The sequence below is a fragment of the Schistocerca serialis genome, unplaced genomic scaffold, assembly GCF_023864345.2.
Source record: "Schistocerca serialis cubense isolate TAMUIC-IGC-003099 unplaced genomic scaffold, iqSchSeri2.2 HiC_scaffold_401, whole genome shotgun sequence".
Lineage (NCBI taxonomy): Eukaryota > Metazoa > Arthropoda > Insecta > Orthoptera > Acrididae > Schistocerca > Schistocerca serialis.
This window is the reverse complement of record NW_026047977.1, coordinates 1-23,238: the sequence shown is the minus strand read 5'-3', so window position 1 is coordinate 23,238 and position 23,238 is coordinate 1. Positions and strand designations below refer to the sequence as shown.

Genomic DNA, 23,238 nt, shown 5'->3' with positions numbered 1-23,238 from the left:
TCTTTCTCGGCCGGTGTCAAAACGGCAAATGAGATTTGCTGAATGACTGTTTCTTCCCGCCACAGTGCAAGCCACAAAATCAATTATTTCTCTTACCTTTGCTCCCTCCGTGGGAGCCCATAGTGCTAGGAAATACGGCAGCATTGTCAATCGCCCTTGTCTGTCGCTGAGCAACCGAAGGACCAAGCTCAGACTATCAGATGTTCTAAGGAAGCTGTATGCACTCGTGGGTGTTGTACACGAGGGACAAACATCACGTCAGCAGGCTCTTAAGGGAAGGCAATAATCAGCAAAAACTGCAACTTACCCCATTGGACGCTGATGGAACAGAAGACACTTGAAGGTAAGGTAACACTTCTTTTTTCTGTTCATCTCGAGCACGATCTGGAAAGCTCGGACGAAATTTGTGTTCTCTTTAATTCAGAATGTGGAGATATTTCCTTCACGCATATGAAAGTATAATGCTTCATTATTTAAGCTAGATTGAAAAGTTTAGGGAAAGTAATTAATTCGTTTAGGCTGCACCACTACTTGGTAGCACTGTCAAGACAATGCCATTGCCATCTAATGGCAACACAGCTTGCTGCAGATTAATTTTGCGGCATTTCATAAATGATTAATATCTTATGACTATGGTGACGCTATGAGTAGTTTTATATGTGCAAACATTTGAAACTGCTGCAGGCATTACATTCACCCTTCTCTGCCTCTTTGCTTGGACATGGAGTAAGTAAGGATAAATTAAATTGCTTGTTTTTGAAGTAGTAACGGTTCTGAAGTGTAAAGAAATGATTTTAAACAATACAGTGTATTTTTTTTTCCGAATGTAGTGATTCAACAACGAATTTATTTATTTATTCCTACCTATCTCTGCAATTAGTGTACGTGAGTATTTCATTGGAATTGTTGCAATCGAAACCGAGCTTAATAATTTCATGCGGCCGTTTGCAGTCCTCCTCGTGCTTTAATTGCTCATTTCCAAGCGTTATTTTAGGTTGCCTGCAAAGTTGTCAGATGAAACACAACCACTGCGACGAAAGGCCATTCCTTGGAGCAGGTAGACGCCAACTGCGGCGGGAAACTGTCGTGGCCAGGAAGATATTCACTGTGTGTGGAAGTTGAGTGAGGATCCGAAGCTGACTTGCCAGCACACGTTGCAGCATTCACTCGCCAACGGCAACGGGGTAAGAAAAGGGTGCAAATACGCCGGTTCTCGTCCGATCACCGACGTTGGGCTTGGATGGGTGGCCGCCTCGCCTGGGAGCACAGGGCGCTGTTGGCTAGAATCTATGTTCCTCGTTTTCGGTGCAGCTCGTCATGCTATTTCCTCCGATTCACATCCCCGCAAGCTCCTCAAGTGCCGCAAGTCTGCAAGTCCCGAGACGCTACGCTAGACGCTTGCTTCCGGCCCCTCATGTACCATGCCACAGGCGCCAAAGCGTTCGGCTGGCCGATGGCCCCTGTACTCCCCGCTCGCGCCACAGCAGTCACTGTGCTTGCAGGGAATGCCGCGCCGCCGAATAACGTTTGGCGCGCAATCCGTTTATGGACAGAGAATGCTAAAAGGGGCCGTTCGACCGTTAATACGGAAATCGTAGCCAAGTTAGATGGCGTGAGCCATCTCGCGGCTGCCGCTGTTATTACGAGCGCGCGTGCCACGCGGTTGAAGAGCAGTGCGCTGGCTCTGGCTTTCGACGCCGTTTCCTAGTGTATTTTGTCGCTTCTAGTGGAGGCATCATCGGTTATGAGAAGCTGGTAAATCACTCACAGTACAGTAGTTATCGCCCAACACGAGGAGAAGCTTTGATTGTAATGGAGATTAGCACCGGGACAGCGCGAACGCAGTCCCGACTACCAAAAATTATGCGCCCGAGTTACTCGCATTTGGAGTAATCGCGGGGGTCAGCTCGACCGAAGTGCAATGGACAAGCCTCACCCCGGAGGAACCGCCTTCATGATCACGGTATCCTCTACGCCAGGTAAGTATGCTTCTCCTCGGCCACAGGCGAATATTTGTAATGCGTCGCGCTATCGTAGTGGAACGAGAACTCTTGACGTTGTCGCATTCGGCGAAGAGCATGGTGCCGTGAATGTACTTGCTTCCTGAGAAACGCGCTGTTGGCCGTCGAGTTAGCAGGCAGACAGGCGCAATAACGGCCTTCTGCAGAAAGCGATGCAGTTTTCGTGCGGAAGACATCGCGACTCGCGGCGCCGGCCGTTGCTGGGGTTAAGTTACTGCACCCTCCGGGAGATGGCGGGCCATGTCGGGGTTACCGCCTTCGAGCCACCCTCTCCGCCTGAAAGTCGCCCTCTTTCTCGGCCGGTGTCAAAACGGCAAATGAGATTTGCTGAATGACTGTTTCTTCCCGCCACAGTGCAAGCCACAAAATCAATTATTTCTCTTACCTTTGCTCCCTCCGTGGGAGCCCATAGTGCTAGGAAATACGGCAGCATTGTCAATCGCCCTTGTCTGTCGCTGAGCAACCGAAGGACCAAGCTCAGACTATCAGATGTTCTAAGGAAGCTGTATGCACTCGTGGGTGTTGTACACGAGGGACAAACATCACGTCAGCAGGCTCTTAAGGGAAGGCAATAATCAGCAAAAACTGCAACTTACCCCATTGGACGCTGATGGAACAGAAGACACTTGAAGGTAAGGTAACACTTCTTTTTTCTGTTCATCTCGAGCACGATCTGGAAAGCTCGGACGAAATTTGTGTTCTCTTTAATTCAGAATGTGGAGATATTTCCTTCACGCATATGAAAGTATAATGCTTCATTATTTAAGCTAGATTGAAAAGTTTAGGGAAAGTAATTAATTCGTTTAGGCTGCACCACTACTTGGTAGCACTGTCAAGACAATGCCATTGCCATCTAATGGCAACACAGCTTGCTGCAGATTAATTTTGCGGCATTTCATAAATGATTAATATCTTATGACTATGGTGACGCTATGAGTAGTTTTATATGTGCAAACATTTGAAACTGCTGCAGGCATTACATTCACCCTTCTCTGCCTCTTTGCTTGGACATGGAGTAAGTAAGGATAAATTAAATTGCTTGTTTTTGAAGTAGTAACGGTTCTGAAGTGTAAAGAAATGATTTTAAACAATACAGTGTATTTTTTTTTTCCGAATGTAGTGATTCAACAACGAATTTATTTATTTATTCCTACCTATCTCTGCAATTAGTGTACGTGAGTATTTCATTGGAATTGTTGCAATCGAAACCGAGCTTAATAATTTCATGCGGCCGTTTGCAGTCCTCCTCGTGCTTTAATTGCTCATTTCCAAGCGTTATTTTAGGTTGCCTGCAAAGTTGTCAGATGAAACACAACCACTGCGACGAAAGGCCATTCCTTGGAGCAGGTAGACGCCAACTGCGGCGGGAAACTGTCGTGGCCAGGAAGATATTCACTGTGTGTGGAAGTTGAGTGAGGATCCGAAGCTGACTTGCCAGCACACGTTGCAGCATTCACTCGCCAACGGCAACGGGGTAAGAAAAGGGTGCAAATACGCCGGTTCTCGTCCGATCACCGACGTTGGGCTTGGATGGGTGGCCGCCTCGCCTGGGAGCACAGGGCGCTGTTGGCTAGAATCTATGTTCCTCGTTTTCGGTGCAGCTCGTCATGCTATTTCCTCCGATTCACATCCCCGCAAGCTCCTCAAGTGCCGCAAGTCTGCAAGTCCCGAGACGCTACGCTAGACGCTTGCTTCCGGCCCCTCATGTACCATGCCACAGGCGCCAAAGCGTTCGGCTGGCCGATGGCCCCTGTACTCCCCGCTCGCGCCACAGCAGTCACTGTGCTTGCAGGGAATGCCGCGCCGCCGAATAACGTTTGGCGCGCAATCCGTTTATGGACAGAGAATGCTAAAAGGGGCCGTTCGACCGTTAATACGGAAATCGTAGCCAAGTTAGATGGCGTGAGCCATCTCGCGGCTGCCGCTGTTATTACGAGCGCGCGTGCCACGCGGTTGAAGAGCAGTGCGCTGGCTCTGGCTTTCGACGCCGTTTCCTAGTGTATTTTGTCGCTTCTAGTGGAGGCATCATCGGTTATGAGAAGCTGGTAAATCACTCACAGTACAGTAGTTATCGCCCAACACGAGGAGAAGCTTTGATTGTAATGGAGATTAGCACCGGGACAGCGCGAACGCAGTCCCGACTACCAAAAATTATGCGCCCGAGTTACTCGCATTTGGAGTAATCGCGGGGGTCAGCTCGACCGAAGTGCAATGGACAAGCCTCACCCCGGAGGAACCGCCTTCATGATCACGGTATCCTCTACGCCAGGTAAGTATGCTTCTCCTCGGCCACAGGCGAATATTTGTAATGCGTCGCGCTATCGTAGTGGAACGAGAACTCTTGACGTTGTCGCATTCGGCGAAGAGCATGGTGCCGTGAATGTACTTGCTTCCTGAGAAACGCGCTGTTGGCCGTCGAGTTAGCAGGCAGACAGGCGCAATAACGGCCTTCTGCAGAAAGCGATGCAGTTTTCGTGCGGAAGACATCGCGACTCGCGGCGCCGGCCGTTGCTGGGGTTAAGTTACTGCACCCTCCGGGAGATGGCGGGCCATGTCGGGGTTACCGCCTTCGAGCCACCCTCTCCGCCTGAAAGTCGCCCTCTTTCTCGGCCGGTGTCAAAACGGCAAATGAGATTTGCTGAATGACTGTTTCTTCCCGCCACAGTGCAAGCCACAAAATCAATTATTTCTCTTACCTTTGCTCCCTCCGTGGGAGCCCATAGTGCTAGGAAATACGGCAGCATTGTCAATCGCCCTTGTCTGTCGCTGAGCAACCGAAGGACCAAGCTCAGACTATCAGATGTTCTAAGGAAGCTGTATGCACTCGTGGGTGTTGTACACGAGGGACAAACATCACGTCAGCAGGCTCTTAAGGGAAGGCAATAATCAGCAAAAACTGCAACTTACCCCATTGGACGCTGATGGAACAGAAGACACTTGAAGGTAAGGTAACACTTCTTTTTTCTGTTCATCTCGAGCACGATCTGGAAAGCTCGGACGAAATTTGTGTTCTCTTTAATTCAGAATGTGGAGATATTTCCTTCACGCATATGAAAGTATAATGCTTCATTATTTAAGCTAGATTGAAAAGTTTAGGGAAAGTAATTAATTCGTTTAGGCTGCACCACTACTTGGTAGCACTGTCAAGACAATGCCATTGCCATCTAATGGCAACACAGCTTGCTGCAGATTAATTTTGCGGCATTTCATAAATGATTAATATCTTATGACTATGGTGACGCTATGAGTAGTTTTATATGTGCAAACATTTGAAACTGCTGCAGGCATTACATTCACCCTTCTCTGCCTCTTTGCTTGGACATGGAGTAAGTAAGGATAAATTAAATTGCTTGTTTTTGAAGTAGTAACGGTTCTGAAGTGTAAAGAAATGATTTTAAACAATACAGTGTATTTTTTTTTCCGAATGTAGTGATTCAACAACGAATTTATTTATTTATTCCTACCTATCTCTGCAATTAGTGTACGTGAGTATTTCATTGGAATTGTTGCAATCGAAACCGAGCTTAATAATTTCATGCGGCCGTTTGCAGTCCTCCTCGTGCTTTAATTGCTCATTTCCAAGCGTTATTTTAGGTTGCCTGCAAAGTTGTCAGATGAAACACAACCACTGCGACGAAAGGCCATTCCTTGGAGCAGGTAGACGCCAACTGCGGCGGGAAACTGTCGTGGCCAGGAAGATATTCACTGTGTGTGGAAGTTGAGTGAGGATCCGAAGCTGACTTGCCAGCACACGTTGCAGCATTCACTCGCCAACGGCAACGGGGTAAGAAAAGGGTGCAAATACGCCGGTTCTCGTCCGATCACCGACGTTGGGCTTGGATGGGTGGCCGCCTCGCCTGGGAGCACAGGGCGCTGTTGGCTAGAATCTATGTTCCTCGTTTTCGGTGCAGCTCGTCATGCTATTTCCTCCGATTCACATCCCCGCAAGCTCCTCAAGTGCCGCAAGTCTGCAAGTCCCGAGACGCTACGCTAGACGCTTGCTTCCGGCCCCTCATGTACCATGCCACAGGCGCCAAAGCGTTCGGCTGGCCGATGGCCCCTGTACTCCCCGCTCGCGCCACAGCAGTCACTGTGCTTGCAGGGAATGCCGCGCCGCCGAATAACGTTTGGCGCGCAATCCGTTTATGGACAGAGAATGCTAAAAGGGGCCGTTCGACCGTTAATACGGAAATCGTAGCCAAGTTAGATGGCGTGAGCCATCTCGCGGCTGCCGCTGTTATTACGAGCGCGCGTGCCACGCGGTTGAAGAGCAGTGCGCTGGCTCTGGCTTTCGACGCCGTTTCCTAGTGTATTTTGTCGCTTCTAGTGGAGGCATCATCGGTTATGAGAAGCTGGTAAATCACTCACAGTACAGTAGTTATCGCCCAACACGAGGAGAAGCTTTGATTGTAATGGAGATTAGCACCGGGACAGCGCGAACGCAGTCCCGACTACCAAAAATTATGCGCCCGAGTTACTCGCATTTGGAGTAATCGCGGGGGTCAGCTCGACCGAAGTGCAATGGACAAGCCTCACCCCGGAGGAACCGCCTTCATGATCACGGTATCCTCTACGCCAGGTAAGTATGCTTCTCCTCGGCCACAGGCGAATATTTGTAATGCGTCGCGCTATCGTAGTGGAACGAGAACTCTTGACGTTGTCGCATTCGGCGAAGAGCATGGTGCCGTGAATGTACTTGCTTCCTGAGAAACGCGCTGTTGGCCGTCGAGTTAGCAGGCAGACAGGCGCAATAACGGCCTTCTGCAGAAAGCGATGCAGTTTTCGTGCGGAAGACATCGCGACTCGCGGCGCCGGCCGTTGCTGGGGTTAAGTTACTGCACCCTCCGGGAGATGGCGGGCCATGTCGGGGTTACCGCCTTCGAGCCACCCTCTCCGCCTGAAAGTCGCCCTCTTTCTCGGCCGGTGTCAAAACGGCAAATGAGATTTGCTGAATGACTGTTTCTTCCCGCCACAGTGCAAGCCACAAAATCAATTATTTCTCTTACCTTTGCTCCCTCCGTGGGAGCCCATAGTGCTAGGAAATACGGCAGCATTGTCAATCGCCCTTGTCTGTCGCTGAGCAACCGAAGGACCAAGCTCAGACTATCAGATGTTCTAAGGAAGCTGTATGCACTCGTGGGTGTTGTACACGAGGGACAAACATCACGTCAGCAGGCTCTTAAGGGAAGGCAATAATCAGCAAAAACTGCAACTTACCCCATTGGACGCTGATGGAACAGAAGACACTTGAAGGTAAGGTAACACTTCTTTTTTCTGTTCATCTCGAGCACGATCTGGAAAGCTCGGACGAAATTTGTGTTCTCTTTAATTCAGAATGTGGAGATATTTCCTTCACGCATATGAAAGTATAATGCTTCATTATTTAAGCTAGATTGAAAAGTTTAGGGAAAGTAATTAATTCGTTTAGGCTGCACCACTACTTGGTAGCACTGTCAAGACAATGCCATTGCCATCTAATGGCAACACAGCTTGCTGCAGATTAATTTTGCGGCATTTCATAAATGATTAATATCTTATGACTATGGTGACGCTATGAGTAGTTTTATATGTGCAAACATTTGAAACTGCTGCAGGCATTACATTCACCCTTCTCTGCCTCTTTGCTTGGACATGGAGTAAGTAAGGATAAATTAAATTGCTTGTTTTTGAAGTAGTAACGGTTCTGAAGTGTAAAGAAATGATTTTAAACAATACAGTGTATTTTTTTTTTCCGAATGTAGTGATTCAACAACGAATTTATTTATTTATTCCTACCTATCTCTGCAATTAGTGTACGTGAGTATTTCATTGGAATTGTTGCAATCGAAACCGAGCTTAATAATTTCATGCGGCCGTCTGCAGTCCTCCTCGTGCTTTAATTGCTCATTTCCAAGCGTTATTTTAGGTTGCCTGCAAAGTTGTCAGATGAAACACAACCACTGCGACGAAAGGCCATTCCTTGGAGCAGGTAGACGCCAACTGCGGCGGGAAACTGTCGTGGCCAGGAAGATATTCACTGTGTGTGGAAGTTGAGTGAGGATCCGAAGCTGACTTGCCAGCACACGTTGCAGCATTCACTCGCCAACGGCAACGGGGTAAGAAAAGGGTGCAAATACGCCGGTTCTCGTCCGATCACCGACGTTGGGCTTGGATGGGTGGCCGCCTCGCCTGGGAGCACAGGGCGCTGTTGGCTAGAATCTATGTTCCTCGTTTTCGGTGCAGCTCGTCATGCTATTTCCTCCGATTCACATCCCCGCAAGCTCCTCAAGTGCCGCAAGTCTGCAAGTCCCGAGACGCTACGCTAGACGCTTGCTTCCGGCCCCTCATGTACCATGCCACAGGCGCCAAAGCGTTCGGCTGGCCGATGGCCCCTGTACTCCCCGCTCGCGCCACAGCAGTCACTGTGCTTGCAGGGAATGCCGCGCCGCCGAATAACGTTTGGCGCGCAATCCGTTTATGGACAGAGAATGCTAAAAGGGGCCGTTCGACCGTTAATACGGAAATCGTAGCCAAGTTAGATGGCGTGAGCCATCTCGCGGCTGCCGCTGTTATTACGAGCGCGCGTGCCACGCGGTTGAAGAGCAGTGCGCTGGCTCTGGCTTTCGACGCCGTTTCCTAGTGTATTTTGTCGCTTCTAGTGGAGGCATCATCGGTTATGAGAAGCTGGTAAATCACTCACAGTACAGTAGTTATCGCCCAACACGAGGAGAAGCTTTGATTGTAATGGAGATTAGCACCGGGACAGCGCGAACGCAGTCCCGACTACCAAAAATTATGCGCCCGAGTTACTCGCATTTGGAGTAATCGCGGGGGTCAGCTCGACCGAAGTGCAATGGACAAGCCTCACCCCGGAGGAACCGCCTTCATGATCACGGTATCCTCTACGCCAGGTAAGTATGCTTCTCCTCGGCCACAGGCGAATATTTGTAATGCGTCGCGCTATCGTAGTGGAACGAGAACTCTTGACGTTGTCGCATTCGGCGAAGAGCATGGTGCCGTGAATGTACTTGCTTCCTGAGAAACGCGCTGTTGGCCGTCGAGTTAGCAGGCAGACAGGCGCAATAACGGCCTTCTGCAGAAAGCGATGCAGTTTTCGTGCGGAAGACATCGCGACTCGCGGCGCCGGCCGTTGCTGGGGTTAAGTTACTGCACCCTCCGGGAGATGGCGGGCCATGTCGGGGTTACCGCCTTCGAGCCACCCTCTCCGCCTGAAAGTCGCCCTCTTTCTCGGCCGGTGTCAAAACGGCAAATGAGATTTGCTGAATGACTGTTTCTTCCCGCCACAGTGCAAGCCACAAAATCAATTATTTCTCTTACCTTTGCTCCCTCCGTGGGAGCCCATAGTGCTAGGAAATACGGCAGCATTGTCAATCGCCCTTGTCTGTCGCTGAGCAACCGAAGGACCAAGCTCAGACTATCAGATGTTCTAAGGAAGCTGTATGCACTCGTGGGTGTTGTACACGAGGGACAAACATCACGTCAGCAGGCTCTTAAGGGAAGGCAATAATCAGCAAAAACTGCAACTTACCCCATTGGACGCTGATGGAACAGAAGACACTTGAAGGTAAGGTAACACTTCTTTTTTCTGTTCATCTCGAGCACGATCTGGAAAGCTCGGACGAAATTTGTGTTCTCTTTAATTCAGAATGTGGAGATATTTCCTTCACGCATATGAAAGTATAATGCTTCATTATTTAAGCTAGATTGAAAAGTTTAGGGAAAGTAATTAATTCGTTTAGGCTGCACCACTACTTGGTAGCACTGTCAAGACAATGCCATTGCCATCTAATGGCAACACAGCTTGCTGCAGATTAATTTTGCGGCATTTCATAAATGATTAATATCTTATGACTATGGTGACGCTATGAGTAGTTTTATATGTGCAAACATTTGAAACTGCTGCAGGCATTACATTCACCCTTCTCTGCCTCTTTGCTTGGACATGGAGTAAGTAAGGATAAATTAAATTGCTTGTTTTTGAAGTAGTAACGGTTCTGAAGTGTAAAGAAATGATTTTAAACAATACAGTGTATTTTTTTTTTCCGAATGTAGTGATTCAACAACGAATTTATTTATTTATTCCTACCTATCTCTGCAATTAGTGTACGTGAGTATTTCATTGGAATTGTTGCAATCGAAACCGAGCTTAATAATTTCATGCGGCCGTCTGCAGTCCTCCTCGTGCTTTAATTGCTCATTTCCAAGCGTTATTTTAGGTTGCCTGCAAAGTTGTCAGATGAAACACAACCACTGCGACGAAAGGCCATTCCTTGGAGCAGGTAGACGCCAACTGCGGCGGGAAACTGTCGTGGCCAGGAAGATATTCACTGTGTGTGGAAGTTGAGTGAGGATCCGAAGCTGACTTGCCAGCACACGTTGCAGCATTCACTCGCCAACGGCAACGGGGTAAGAAAAGGGTGCAAATACGCCGGTTCTCGTCCGATCACCGACGTTGGGCTTGGATGGGTGGCCGCCTCGCCTGGGAGCACAGGGCGCTGTTGGCTAGAATCTATGTTCCTCGTTTTCGGTGCAGCTCGTCATGCTATTTCCTCCGATTCACATCCCCGCAAGCTCCTCAAGTGCCGCAAGTCTGCAAGTCCCGAGACGCTACGCTAGACGCTTGCTTCCGGCCCCTCATGTACCATGCCACAGGCGCCAAAGCGTTCGGCTGGCCGATGGCCCCTGTACTCCCCGCTCGCGCCACAGCAGTCACTGTGCTTGCAGGGAATGCCGCGCCGCCGAATAACGTTTGGCGCGCAATCCGTTTATGGACAGAGAATGCTAAAAGGGGCCGTTCGACCGTTAATACGGAAATCGTAGCCAAGTTAGATGGCGTGAGCCATCTCGCGGCTGCCGCTGTTATTACGAGCGCGCGTGCCACGCGGTTGAAGAGCAGTGCGCTGGCTCTGGCTTTCGACGCCGTTTCCTAGTGTATTTTGTCGCTTCTAGTGGAGGCATCATCGGTTATGAGAAGCTGGTAAATCACTCACAGTACAGTAGTTATCGCCCAACACGAGGAGAAGCTTTGATTGTAATGGAGATTAGCACCGGGACAGCGCGAACGCAGTCCCGACTACCAAAAATTATGCGCCCGAGTTACTCGCATTTGGAGTAATCGCGGGGGTCAGCTCGACCGAAGTGCAATGGACAAGCCTCACCCCGGAGGAACCGCCTTCATGATCACGGTATCCTCTACGCCAGGTAAGTATGCTTCTCCTCGGCCACAGGCGAATATTTGTAATGCGTCGCGCTATCGTAGTGGAACGAGAACTCTTGACGTTGTCGCATTCGGCGAAGAGCATGGTGCCGTGAATGTACTTGCTTCCTGAGAAACGCGCTGTTGGCCGTCGAGTTAGCAGGCAGACAGGCGCAATAACGGCCTTCTGCAGAAAGCGATGCAGTTTTCGTGCGGAAGACATCGCGACTCGCGGCGCCGGCCGTTGCTGGGGTTAAGTTACTGCACCCTCCGGGAGATGGCGGGCCATGTCGGGGTTACCGCCTTCGAGCCACCCTCTCCGCCTGAAAGTCGCCCTCTTTCTCGGCCGGTGTCAAAACGGCAAATGAGATTTGCTGAATGACTGTTTCTTCCCGCCACAGTGCAAGCCACAAAATCAATTATTTCTCTTACCTTTGCTCCCTCCGTGGGAGCCCATAGTGCTAGGAAATACGGCAGCATTGTCAATCGCCCTTGTCTGTCGCTGAGCAACCGAAGGACCAAGCTCAGACTATCAGATGTTCTAAGGAAGCTGTATGCACTCGTGGGTGTTGTACACGAGGGACAAACATCACGTCAGCAGGCTCTTAAGGGAAGGCAATAATCAGCAAAAACTGCAACTTACCCCATTGGACGCTGATGGAACAGAAGACACTTGAAGGTAAGGTAACACTTCTTTTTTCTGTTCATCTCGAGCACGATCTGGAAAGCTCGGACGAAATTTGTGTTCTCTTTAATTCAGAATGTGGAGATATTTCCTTCACGCATATGAAAGTATAATGCTTCATTATTTAAGCTAGATTGAAAAGTTTAGGGAAAGTAATTAATTCGTTTAGGCTGCACCACTACTTGGTAGCACTGTCAAGACAATGCCATTGCCATCTAATGGCAACACAGCTTGCTGCAGATTAATTTTGCGGCATTTCATAAATGATTAATATCTTATGACTATGGTGACGCTATGAGTAGTTTTATATGTGCAAACATTTGAAACTGCTGCAGGCATTACATTCACCCTTCTCTGCCTCTTTGCTTGGACATGGAGTAAGTAAGGATAAATTAAATTGCTTGTTTTTGAAGTAGTAACGGTTCTGAAGTGTAAAGAAATGATTTTAAACAATACAGTGTATTTTTTTTTTCCGAATGTAGTGATTCAACAACGAATTTATTTATTTATTCCTACCTATCTCTGCAATTAGTGTACGTGAGTATTTCATTGGAATTGTTGCAATCGAAACCGAGCTTAATAATTTCATGCGGCCGTCTGCAGTCCTCCTCGTGCTTTAATTGCTCATTTCCAAGCGTTATTTTAGGTTGCCTGCAAAGTTGTCAGATGAAACACAACCACTGCGACGAAAGGCCATTCCTTGGAGCAGGTAGACGCCAACTGCGGCGGGAAACTGTCGTGGCCAGGAAGATATTCACTGTGTGTGGAAGTTGAGTGAGGATCCGAAGCTGACTTGCCAGCACACGTTGCAGCATTCACTCGCCAACGGCAACGGGGTAAGAAAAGGGTGCAAATACGCCGGTTCTCGTCCGATCACCGACGTTGGGCTTGGATGGGTGGCCGCCTCGCCTGGGAGCACAGGGCGCTGTTGGCTAGAATCTATGTTCCTCGTTTTCGGTGCAGCTCGTCATGCTATTTCCTCCGATTCACATCCCCGCAAGCTCCTCAAGTGCCGCAAGTCTGCAAGTCCCGAGACGCTACGCTAGACGCTTGCTTCCGGCCCCTCATGTACCATGCCACAGGCGCCAAAGCGTTCGGCTGGCCGATGGCCCCTGTACTCCCCGCTCGCGCCACAGCAGTCACTGTGCTTGCAGGGAATGCCGCGCCGCCGAATAACGTTTGGCGCGCAATCCGTTTATGGACAGAGAATGCTAAAAGGGGCCGTTCGACCGTTAATACGGAAATCGTAGCCAAGTTAGATGGCGTGAGCCATCTCGCGGCTGCCGCTGTTATTACGAGCGCGCGTGCCACGCGGTTGAAGAGCAGTGCGCTGGCTCTGGCTTTCGACGCCGTTTCCTAGTGTATTTTGTCGCTTCTAGTGGAGGCATCATCGGTTATGAGAAGCTGGTAAATCACTCACAGTACAGTAGTTATCGCCCAACACGAGGAGAAGCTTTGATTGTAATGGAGATTAGCACCGGGACAGCGCGAACGCAGTCCCGACTACCAAAAATTATGCGCCCGAGTTACTCGCATTTGGAGTAATCGCGGGGGTCAGCTCGACCGAAGTGCAATGGACAAGCCTCACCCCGGAGGAACCGCCTTCATGATCACGGTATCCTCTACGCCAGGTAAGTATGCTTCTCCTCGGCCACAGGCGAATATTTGTAATGCGTCGCGCTATCGTAGTGGAACGAGAACTCTTGACGTTGTCGCATTCGGCGAAGAGCATGGTGCCGTGAATGTACTTGCTTCCTGAGAAACGCGCTGTTGGCCGTCGAGTTAGCAGGCAGACAGGCGCAATAACGGCCTTCTGCAGAAAGCGATGCAGTTTTCGTGCGGAAGACATCGCGACTCGCGGCGCCGGCCGTTGCTGGGGTTAAGTTACTGCACCCTCCGGGAGATGGCGGGCCATGTCGGGGTTACCGCCTTCGAGCCACCCTCTCCGCCTGAAAGTCGCCCTCTTTCTCGGCCGGTGTCAAAACGGCAAATGAGATTTGCTGAATGACTGTTTCTTCCCGCCACAGTGCAAGCCACAAAATCAATTATTTCTCTTACCTTTGCTCCCTCCGTGGGAGCCCATAGTGCTAGGAAATACGGCAGCATTGTCAATCGCCCTTGTCTGTCGCTGAGCAACCGAAGGACCAAGCTCAGACTATCAGATGTTCTAAGGAAGCTGTATGCACTCGTGGGTGTTGTACACGAGGGACAAACATCACGTCAGCAGGCTCTTAAGGGAAGGCAATAATCAGCAAAAACTGCAACTTACCCCATTGGACGCTGATGGAACAGAAGACACTTGAAGGTAAGGTAACACTTCTTTTTTCTGTTCATCTCGAGCACGATCTGGAAAGCTCGGACGAAATTTGTGTTCTCTTTAATTCAGAATGTGGAGATATTTCCTTCACGCATATGAAAGTATAATGCTTCATTATTTAAGCTAGATTGAAAAGTTTAGGGAAAGTAATTAATTCGTTTAGGCTGCACCACTACTTGGTAGCACTGTCAAGACAATGCCATTGCCATCTAATGGCAACACAGCTTGCTGCAGATTAATTTTGCGGCATTTCATAAATGATTAATATCTTATGACTATGGTGACGCTATGAGTAGTTTTATATGTGCAAACATTTGAAACTGCTGCAGGCATTACATTCACCCTTCTCTGCCTCTTTGCTTGGACATGGAGTAAGTAAGGATAAATTAAATTGCTTGTTTTTGAAGTAGTAACGGTTCTGAAGTGTAAAGAAATGATTTTAAACAATACAGTGTATTTTTTTTTTCCGAATGTAGTGATTCAACAACGAATTTATTTATTTATTCCTACCTATCTCTGCAATTAGTGTACGTGAGTATTTCATTGGAATTGTTGCAATCGAAACCGAGCTTAATAATTTCATGCGGCCGTTTGCAGTCCTCCTCGTGCTTTAATTGCTCATTTCCAAGCGTTATTTTAGGTTGCCTGCAAAGTTGTCAGATGAAACACAACCACTGCGACGAAAGGCCATTCCTTGGAGCAGGTAGACGCCAACTGCGGCGGGAAACTGTCGTGGCCAGGAAGATATTCACTGTGTGTGGAAGTTGAGTGAGGATCCGAAGCTGACTTGCCAGCACACGTTGCAGCATTCACTCGCCAACGGCAACGGGGTAAGAAAAGGGTGCAAATACGCCGGTTCTCGTCCGATCACCGACGTTGGGCTTGGATGGGTGGCCGCCTCGCCTGGGAGCACAGGGCGCTGTTGGCTAGAATCTATGTTCCTCGTTTTCGGTGCAGCTCGTCATGCTATTTCCTCCGATTCACATCCCCGCAAGCTCCTCAAGTGCCGCAAGTCTGCAAGTCCCGAGACGCTACGCTAGACGCTTGCTTCCGGCCCCTCATGTACCATGCCACAGGCGCCAAAGCGTTCGGCTGGCCGATGGCCCCTGTACTCCCCGCTCGCGCCACAGCAGTCACTGTGCTTGCAGGGAATGCCGCGCCGCCGAATAACGTTTGGCGCGCAATCCGTTTATGGACAGAGAATGCTAAAAGGGGCCGTTCGACCGTTAATACGGAAATCGTAGCCAAGTTAGATGGCGTGAGCCATCTCGCGGCTGCCGCTGTTATTACGAGCGCGCGTGCCACGCGGTTGAAGAGCAGTGCGCTGGCTCTGGCTTTCGACGCCGTTTCCTAGTGTATTTTGTCGCTTCTAGTGGAGGCATCATCGGTTATGAGAAGCTGGTAAATCACTCACAGTACAGTAGTTATCGCCCAACACGAGGAGAAGCTTTGATTGTAATGGAGATTAGCACCGGGACAGCGCGAACGCAGTCCCGACTACCAAAAATTATGCGCCCGAGTTACTCGCATTTGGAGTAATCGCGGGGGTCAGCTCGACCGAAGTGCAATGGACAAGCCTCACCCCGGAGGAACCGCCTTCATGATCACGGTATCCTCTACGCCAGGTAAGTATGCTTCTCCTCGGCCACAGGCGAATATTTGTAATGCGTCGCGCTATCGTAGTGGAACGAGAACTCTTGACGTTGTCGCATTCGGCGAAGAGCATGGTGCCGTGAATGTACTTGCTTCCTGAGAAACGCGCTGTTGGCCGTCGAGTTAGCAGGCAGACAGGCGCAATAACGGCCTTCTGCAGAAAGCGATGCAGTTTTCGTGCGGAAGACATCGCGACTCGCGGCGCCGGCCGTTGCTGGGGTTAAGTTACTGCACCCTCCGGGAGATGGCGGGCCATGTCGGGGTTACCGCCTTCGAGCCACCCTCTCCGCCTGAAAGTCGCCCTCTTTCTCGGCCGGTGTCAAAACGGCAAATGAGATTTGCTGAATGACTGTTTCTTCCCGCCACAGTGCAAGCCACAAAATCAATTATTTCTCTTACCTTTGCTCCCTCCGTGGGAGCCCATAGTGCTAGGAAATACGGCAGCATTGTCAATCGCCCTTGTCTGTCGCTGAGCAACCGAAGGACCAAGCTCAGACTATCAGATGTTCTAAGGAAGCTGTATGCACTCGTGGGTGTTGTACACGAGGGACAAACATCACGTCAGCAGGCTCTTAAGGGAAGGCAATAATCAGCAAAAACTGCAACTTACCCCATTGGACGCTGATGGAACAGAAGACACTTGAAGGTAAGGTAACACTTCTTTTTTCTGTTCATCTCGAGCACGATCTGGAAAGCTCGGACGAAATTTGTGTTCTCTTTAATTCAGAATGTGGAGATATTTCCTTCACGCATATGAAAGTATAATGCTTCATTATTTAAGCTAGATTGAAAAGTTTAGGGAAAGTAATTAATTCGTTTAGGCTGCACCACTACTTGGTAGCACTGTCAAGACAATGCCATTGCCATCTAATGGCAACACAGCTTGCTGCAGATTAATTTTGCGGCATTTCATAAATGATTAATATCTTATGACTATGGTGACGCTATGAGTAGTTTTATATGTGCAAACATTTGAAACTGCTGCAGGCATTACATTCACCCTTCTCTGCCTCTTTGCTTGGACATGGAGTAAGTAAGGATAAATTAAATTGCTTGTTTTTGAAGTAGTAACGGTTCTGAAGTGTAAAGAAATGATTTTAAACAATACAGTGTATTTTTTTTTCCGAATGTAGTGATTCAACAACGAATTTATTTATTTATTCCTACCTATCTCTGCAATTAGTGTACGTGAGTATTTCATTGGAATTGTTGCAATCGAAACCGAGCTTAATAATTTCATGCGGCCGTTTGCAGTCCTCCTCGTGCTTTAATTGCTCATTTCCAAGCGTTATTTTAGGTTGCCTGCAAAGTTGTCAGATGAAACACAACCACTGCGACGAAAGGCCATTCCTTGGAGCAGGTAGACGCCAACTGCGGCGGGAAACTGTCGTGGCCAGGAAGATATTCACTGTGTGTGGAAGTTGAGTGAGGATCCGAAGCTGACTTGCCAGCACACGTTGCAGCATTCACTCGCCAACGGCAACGGGGTAAGAAAAGGGTGCAAATACGCCGGTTCTCGTCCGATCACCGACGTTGGGCTTGGATGGGTGGCCGCCTCGCCTGGGAGCACAGGGCGCTGTTGGCTAGAATCTATGTTCCTCGTTTTCGGTGCAGCTCGTCATGCTATTTCCTCCGATTCACATCCCCGCAAGCTCCTCAAGTGCCGCAAGTCTGCAAGTCCCGAGACGCTACGCTAGACGCTTGCTTCCGGCCCCTCATGTACCATGCCACAGGCGCCAAAGCGTTCGGCTGGCCGATGGCCCCTGTACTCCCCGCTCGCGCCACAGCAGTCACTGTGCTTGCAGGGAATGCCGCGCCGCCGAATAACGTTTGGCGCGCAATCCGTTTATGGACAGAGAATGCTAAAAGGGGCCGTTCGACCGTTAATACGGAAATCGTAGCCAAGTTAGATGGCGTGAGCCATCTCGCGGCTGCCGCTGTTATTACGAGCGCGCGTGCCACGCGGTTGAAGAGCAGTGCGCTGGCTCTGGCTTTCGACGCCGTTTCCTAGTGTATTTTGTCGCTTCTAGTGGAGGCATCATCGGTTATGAGAAGCTGGTAAATCACTCACAGTACAGTAGTTATCGCCCAACACGAGGAGAAGCTTTGATTGTAATGGAGATTAGCACCGGGACAGCGCGAACGCAGTCCCGACTACCAAAAATTATGCGCCCGAGTTACTCGCATTTGGAGTAATCGCGGGGGTCAGCTCGACCGAAGTGCAATGGACAAGCCTCACCCCGGAGGAACCGCCTTCATGATCACGGTATCCTCTACGCCAGGTAAGTATGCTTCTCCTCGGCCACAGGCGAATATTTGTAATGCGTCGCGCTATCGTAGTGGAACGAGAACTCTTGACGTTGTCGCATTCGGCGAAGAGCATGGTGCCGTGAATGTACTTGCTTCCTGAGAAACGCGCTGTTGGCCGTCGAGTTAGCAGGCAGACAGGCGCAATAACGGCCTTCTGCAGAAAGCGATGCAGTTTTCGTGCGGAAGACATCGCGACTCGCGGCGCCGGCCGTTGCTGGGGTTAAGTTACTGCACCCTCCGGGAGATGGCGGGCCATGTCGGGGTTACCGCCTTCGAGCCACCCTCTCCGCCTGAAAGTCGCCCTCTTTCTCGGCCGGTGTCAAAACGGCAAATGAGATTTGCTGAATGACTGTTTCTTCCCGCCACAGTGCAAGCCACAAAATCAATTATTTCTCTTACCTTTGCTCCCTCCGTGGGAGCCCATAGTGCTAGGAAATACGGCAGCATTGTCAATCGCCCTTGTCTGTCGCTGAGCAACCGAAGGACCAAGCTCAGACTATCAGATGTTCTAAGGAAGCTGTATGCACTCGTGGGTGTTGTACACGAGGGACAAACATCACGTCAGCAGGCTCTTAAGGGAAGGCAATAATCAGCAAAAACTGCAACTTACCCCATTGGACGCTGATGGAACAGAAGACACTTGAAGGTAAGGTAACACTTCTTTTTTCTGTTCATCTCGAGCACGATCTGGAAAGCTCGGACGAAATTTGTGTTCTCTTTAATTCAGAATGTGGAGATATTTCCTTCACGCATATGAAAGTATAATGCTTCATTATTTAAGCTAGATTGAAAAGTTTAGGGAAAGTAATTAATTCGTTTAGGCTGCACCACTACTTGGTAGCACTGTCAAGACAATGCCATTGCCATCTAATGGCAACACAGCTTGCTGCAGATTAATTTTGCGGCATTTCATAAATGATTAATATCTTATGACTATGGTGACGCTATGAGTAGTTTTATATGTGCAAACATTTGAAACTGCTGCAGGCATTACATTCACCCTTCTCTGCCTCTTTGCTTGGACATGGAGTAAGTAAGGATAAATTAAATTGCTTGTTTTTGAAGTAGTAACGGTTCTGAAGTGTAAAGAAATGATTTTAAACAATACAGTGTATTTTTTTTTCCGAATGTAGTGATTCAACAACGAATTTATTTATTTATTCCTACCTATCTCTGCAATTAGTGTACGTGAGTATTTCATTGGAATTGTTGCAATCGAAACCGAGCTTAATAATTTCATGCGGCCGTTTGCAGTCCTCCTCGTGCTTTAATTGCTCATTTCCAAGCGTTATTTTAGGTTGCCTGCAAAGTTGTCAGATGAAACACAACCACTGCGACGAAAGGCCATTCCTTGGAGCAGGTAGACGCCAACTGCGGCGGGAAACTGTCGTGGCCAGGAAGATATTCACTGTGTGTGGAAGTTGAGTGAGGATCCGAAGCTGACTTGCCAGCACACGTTGCAGCATTCACTCGCCAACGGCAACGGGGTAAGAAAAGGGTGCAAATACGCCGGTTCTCGTCCGATCACCGACGTTGGGCTTGGATGGGTGGCCGCCTCGCCTGGGAGCACAGGGCGCTGTTGGCTAGAATCTATGTTCCTCGTTTTCGGTGCAGCTCGTCATGCTATTTCCTCCGATTCACATCCCCGCAAGCTCCTCAAGTGCCGCAAGTCTGCAAGTCCCGAGACGCTACGCTAGACGCTTGCTTCCGGCCCCTCATGTACCATGCCACAGGCGCCAAAGCGTTCGGCTGGCCGATGGCCCCTGTACTCCCCGCTCGCGCCACAGCAGTCACTGTGCTTGCAGGGAATGCCGCGCCGCCGAATAACGTTTGGCGCGCAATCCGTTTATGGACAGAGAATGCTAAAAGGGGCCGTTCGACCGTTAATACGGAAATCGTAGCCAAGTTAGATGGCGTGAGCCATCTCGCGGCTGCCGCTGTTATTACGAGCGCGCGTGCCACGCGGTTGAAGAGCAGTGCGCTGGCTCTGGCTTTCGACGCCGTTTCCTAGTGTATTTTGTCGCTTCTAGTGGAGGCATCATCGGTTATGAGAAGCTGGTAAATCACTCACAGTACAGTAGTTATCGCCCAACACGAGGAGAAGCTTTGATTGTAATGGAGATTAGCACCGGGACAGCGCGAACGCAGTCCCGACTACCAAAAATTATGCGCCCGAGTTACTCGCATTTGGAGTAATCGCGGGGGTCAGCTCGACCGAAGTGCAATGGACAAGCCTCACCCCGGAGGAACCGCCTTCATGATCACGGTATCCTCTACGCCAGGTAAGTATGCTTCTCCTCGGCCACAGGCGAATATTTGTAATGCGTCGCGCTATCGTAGTGGAACGAGAACTCTTGACGTTGTCGCATTCGGCGAAGAGCATGGTGCCGTGAATGTACTTGCTTCCTGAGAAACGCGCTGTTGGCCGTCGAGTTAGCAGGCAGACAGGCGCAATAACGGCCTTCTGCAGAAAGCGATGCAGTTTTCGTGCGGAAGACATCGCGACTCGCGGCGCCGGCCGTTGCTGGGGTTAAGTTACTGCACCCTCCGGGAGATGGCGGGCCATGTCGGGGTTACCGCCTTCGAGCCACCCTCTCCGCCTGAAAGTCGCCCTCTTTCTCGGCCGGTGTCAAAACGGCAAATGAGATTTGCTGAATGACTGTTTCTTCCCGCCACAGTGCAAGCCACAAAATCAATTATTTCTCTTACCTTTGCTCCCTCCGTGGGAGCCCATAGTGCTAGGAAATACGGCAGCATTGTCAATCGCCCTTGTCTGTCGCTGAGCAACCGAAGGACCAAGCTCAGACTATCAGATGTTCTAAGGAAGCTGTATGCACTCGTGGGTGTTGTACACGAGGGACAAACATCACGTCAGCAGGCTCTTAAGGGAAGGCAATAATCAGCAAAAACTGCAACTTACCCCATTGGACGCTGATGGAACAGAAGACACTTGAAGGTAAGGTAACACTTCTTTTTTCTGTTCATCTCGAGCACGATCTGGAAAGCTCGGACGAAATTTGTGTTCTCTTTAATTCAGAATGTGGAGATATTTCCTTCACGCATATGAAAGTATAATGCTTCATTATTTAAGCTAGATTGAAAAGTTTAGGGAAAGTAATTAATTCGTTTAGGCTGCACCACTACTTGGTAGCACTGTCAAGACAATGCCATTGCCATCTAATGGCAACACAGCTTGCTGCAGATTAATTTTGCGGCATTTCATAAATGATTAATATCTTATGACTATGGTGACGCTATGAGTAGTTTTATATGTGCAAACATTTGAAACTGCTGCAGGCATTACATTCACCCTTCTCTGCCTCTTTGCTTGGACATGGAGTAAGTAAGGATAAATTAAATTGCTTGTTTTTGAAGTAGTAACGGTTCTGAAGTGTAAAGAAATGATTTTAAACAATACAGTGTATTTTTTTTTCCGAATGTAGTGATTCAACAACGAATTTATTTATTTATTCCTACCTATCTCTGCAATTAGTGTACGTGAGTATTTCATTGGAATTGTTGCAATCGAAACCGAGCTTAATAATTTCATGCGGCCGTTTGCAGTCCTCCTCGTGCTTTAATTGCTCATTTCCAAGCGTTATTTTAGGTTGCCTGCAAAGTTGTCAGATGAAACACAACCACTGCGACGAAAGGCCATTCCTTGGAGCAGGTAGACGCCAACTGCGGCGGGAAACTGTCGTGGCCAGGAAGATATTCACTGTGTGTGGAAGTTGAGTGAGGATCCGAAGCTGACTTGCCAGCACACGTTGCAGCATTCACTCGCCAACGGCAACGGGGTAAGAAAAGGGTGCAAATACGCCGGTTCTCGTCCGATCACCGACGTTGGGCTTGGATGGGTGGCCGCCTCGCCTGGGAGCACAGGGCGCTGTTGGCTAGAATCTATGTTCCTCGTTTTCGGTGCAGCTCGTCATGCTATTTCCTCCGATTCACATCCCCGCAAGCTCCTCAAGTGCCGCAAGTCTGCAAGTCCCGAGACGCTACGCTAGACGCTTGCTTCCGGCCCCTCATGTACCATGCCACAGGCGCCAAAGCGTTCGGCTGGCCGATGGCCCCTGTACTCCCCGCTCGCGCCACAGCAGTCACTGTGCTTGCAGGGAATGCCGCGCCGCCGAATAACGTTTGGCGCGCAATCCGTTTATGGACAGAGAATGCTAAAAGGGGCCGTTCGACCGTTAATACGGAAATCGTAGCCAAGTTAGATGGCGTGAGCCATCTCGCGGCTGCCGCTGTTATTACGAGCGCGCGTGCCACGCGGTTGAAGAGCAGTGCGCTGGCTCTGGCTTTCGACGCCGTTTCCTAGTGTATTTTGTCGCTTCTAGTGGAGGCATCATCGGTTATGAGAAGCTGGTAAATCACTCACATGTACAGTAGTTATCGCCCAACACGAGGAGAAGCTTTGATTGTAATGGAGATTAGCACCGGACAGCGCGAACGCAGTCCCGACTACCAAAAATTATGCGCCCGAGTTACTCGCATTTGGAGTAATCGCGGGGGGTCAGCTCGACCGAAGTGCAATGGACAAGCCTCACCCCGGAGAACCGCCTTCATGATCACGGTATCCTCTACGCCAGGTAAGTATGCTTCTCCTCGGCCACAGGCGAATATTTGTAATGCGTCGCGCTATCGTAGTGGAACGAGAACTCTTGACGTTTGTCGCATTCGGCGAAGAGGCATGGTGCCGTGAATGTACTTGCTTCCTGAGAAACGCGCTGTTGGCCGTCGAGTTAGCAGGCAGACAGGCGCAATAACGGCCTTCTGCAGAAAGCGATGCAGTTTTCGTGCGGAAGACATCGCGACTCGCGGCGCCGGCCGTTGCTGGGGTTAAGTTACTGCACCCTCCGGGAGATGGCGGGCCATGTCGGGGTTACCGCCTTCGAGCCACCCTCTCCGCCTGAAAGTCGCCCTCTTTCTCGGCCGGTGTCAAAACGGCAAATGAGATTTGCTGAATGACTGTTTCTTCCCGCCACAGTGCAAGCCACAAAATCAATTATTTCTCTTACCTTTGCTCCCTCCGTGGGAGCCCATAGTGCTAGGA

General features: G+C 49.6%; 10 non-coding genes across 10 annotated transcripts; all 10 read right to left on the bottom strand.

Annotated features, from left to right (window-relative positions):
* Positions 1–1,824: 1,824 nt before the first annotated feature.
* On the bottom strand, positions 1,825–1,987 carry LOC126446558 (U1 spliceosomal RNA). The gene has a single exon (XR_007583330.1). It is a non-coding gene; the product is annotated as a U1 spliceosomal RNA (small nuclear RNA).
* A 2,148-nt stretch (positions 1,988–4,135) lies between these two features.
* On the bottom strand, positions 4,136–4,298 carry LOC126446557 (U1 spliceosomal RNA). The gene has a single exon (XR_007583329.1). It is a non-coding gene; the product is annotated as a U1 spliceosomal RNA (small nuclear RNA).
* Positions 4,299–6,445: 2,147 nt separating this feature from the next.
* On the bottom strand, positions 6,446–6,608 carry LOC126446556 (U1 spliceosomal RNA). The gene has a single exon (XR_007583328.1). It is a non-coding gene; the product is annotated as a U1 spliceosomal RNA (small nuclear RNA).
* Positions 6,609–8,756: 2,148 nt separating this feature from the next.
* Positions 8,757–8,919, bottom strand: LOC126446553 (U1 spliceosomal RNA). Its single transcript, XR_007583327.1, has one exon. It is a non-coding gene; the product is annotated as a U1 spliceosomal RNA (small nuclear RNA).
* A 2,148-nt stretch (positions 8,920–11,067) lies between these two features.
* On the bottom strand, positions 11,068–11,230 carry LOC126446567 (U1 spliceosomal RNA). Its single transcript, XR_007583338.1, has one exon. It is a non-coding gene; the product is annotated as a U1 spliceosomal RNA (small nuclear RNA).
* Positions 11,231–13,378: 2,148 nt separating this feature from the next.
* LOC126446565 (U1 spliceosomal RNA) lies at positions 13,379–13,541 on the bottom strand. Its single transcript, XR_007583337.1, has one exon. It is a non-coding gene; the product is annotated as a U1 spliceosomal RNA (small nuclear RNA).
* Positions 13,542–15,689: 2,148 nt separating this feature from the next.
* LOC126446564 (U1 spliceosomal RNA) lies at positions 15,690–15,852 on the bottom strand. The gene has a single exon (XR_007583336.1). It is a non-coding gene; the product is annotated as a U1 spliceosomal RNA (small nuclear RNA).
* Positions 15,853–17,999: 2,147 nt separating this feature from the next.
* On the bottom strand, positions 18,000–18,162 carry LOC126446563 (U1 spliceosomal RNA). Its single transcript, XR_007583335.1, has one exon. It is a non-coding gene; the product is annotated as a U1 spliceosomal RNA (small nuclear RNA).
* Positions 18,163–20,309: 2,147 nt separating this feature from the next.
* On the bottom strand, positions 20,310–20,472 carry LOC126446552 (U1 spliceosomal RNA). Its single transcript, XR_007583326.1, has one exon. It is a non-coding gene; the product is annotated as a U1 spliceosomal RNA (small nuclear RNA).
* A 2,148-nt stretch (positions 20,473–22,620) lies between these two features.
* Positions 22,621–22,782, bottom strand: LOC126446562 (U1 spliceosomal RNA). Its single transcript, XR_007583334.1, has one exon. It is a non-coding gene; the product is annotated as a U1 spliceosomal RNA (small nuclear RNA).
* Positions 22,783–23,238: the final 456 nt, after the last annotated feature.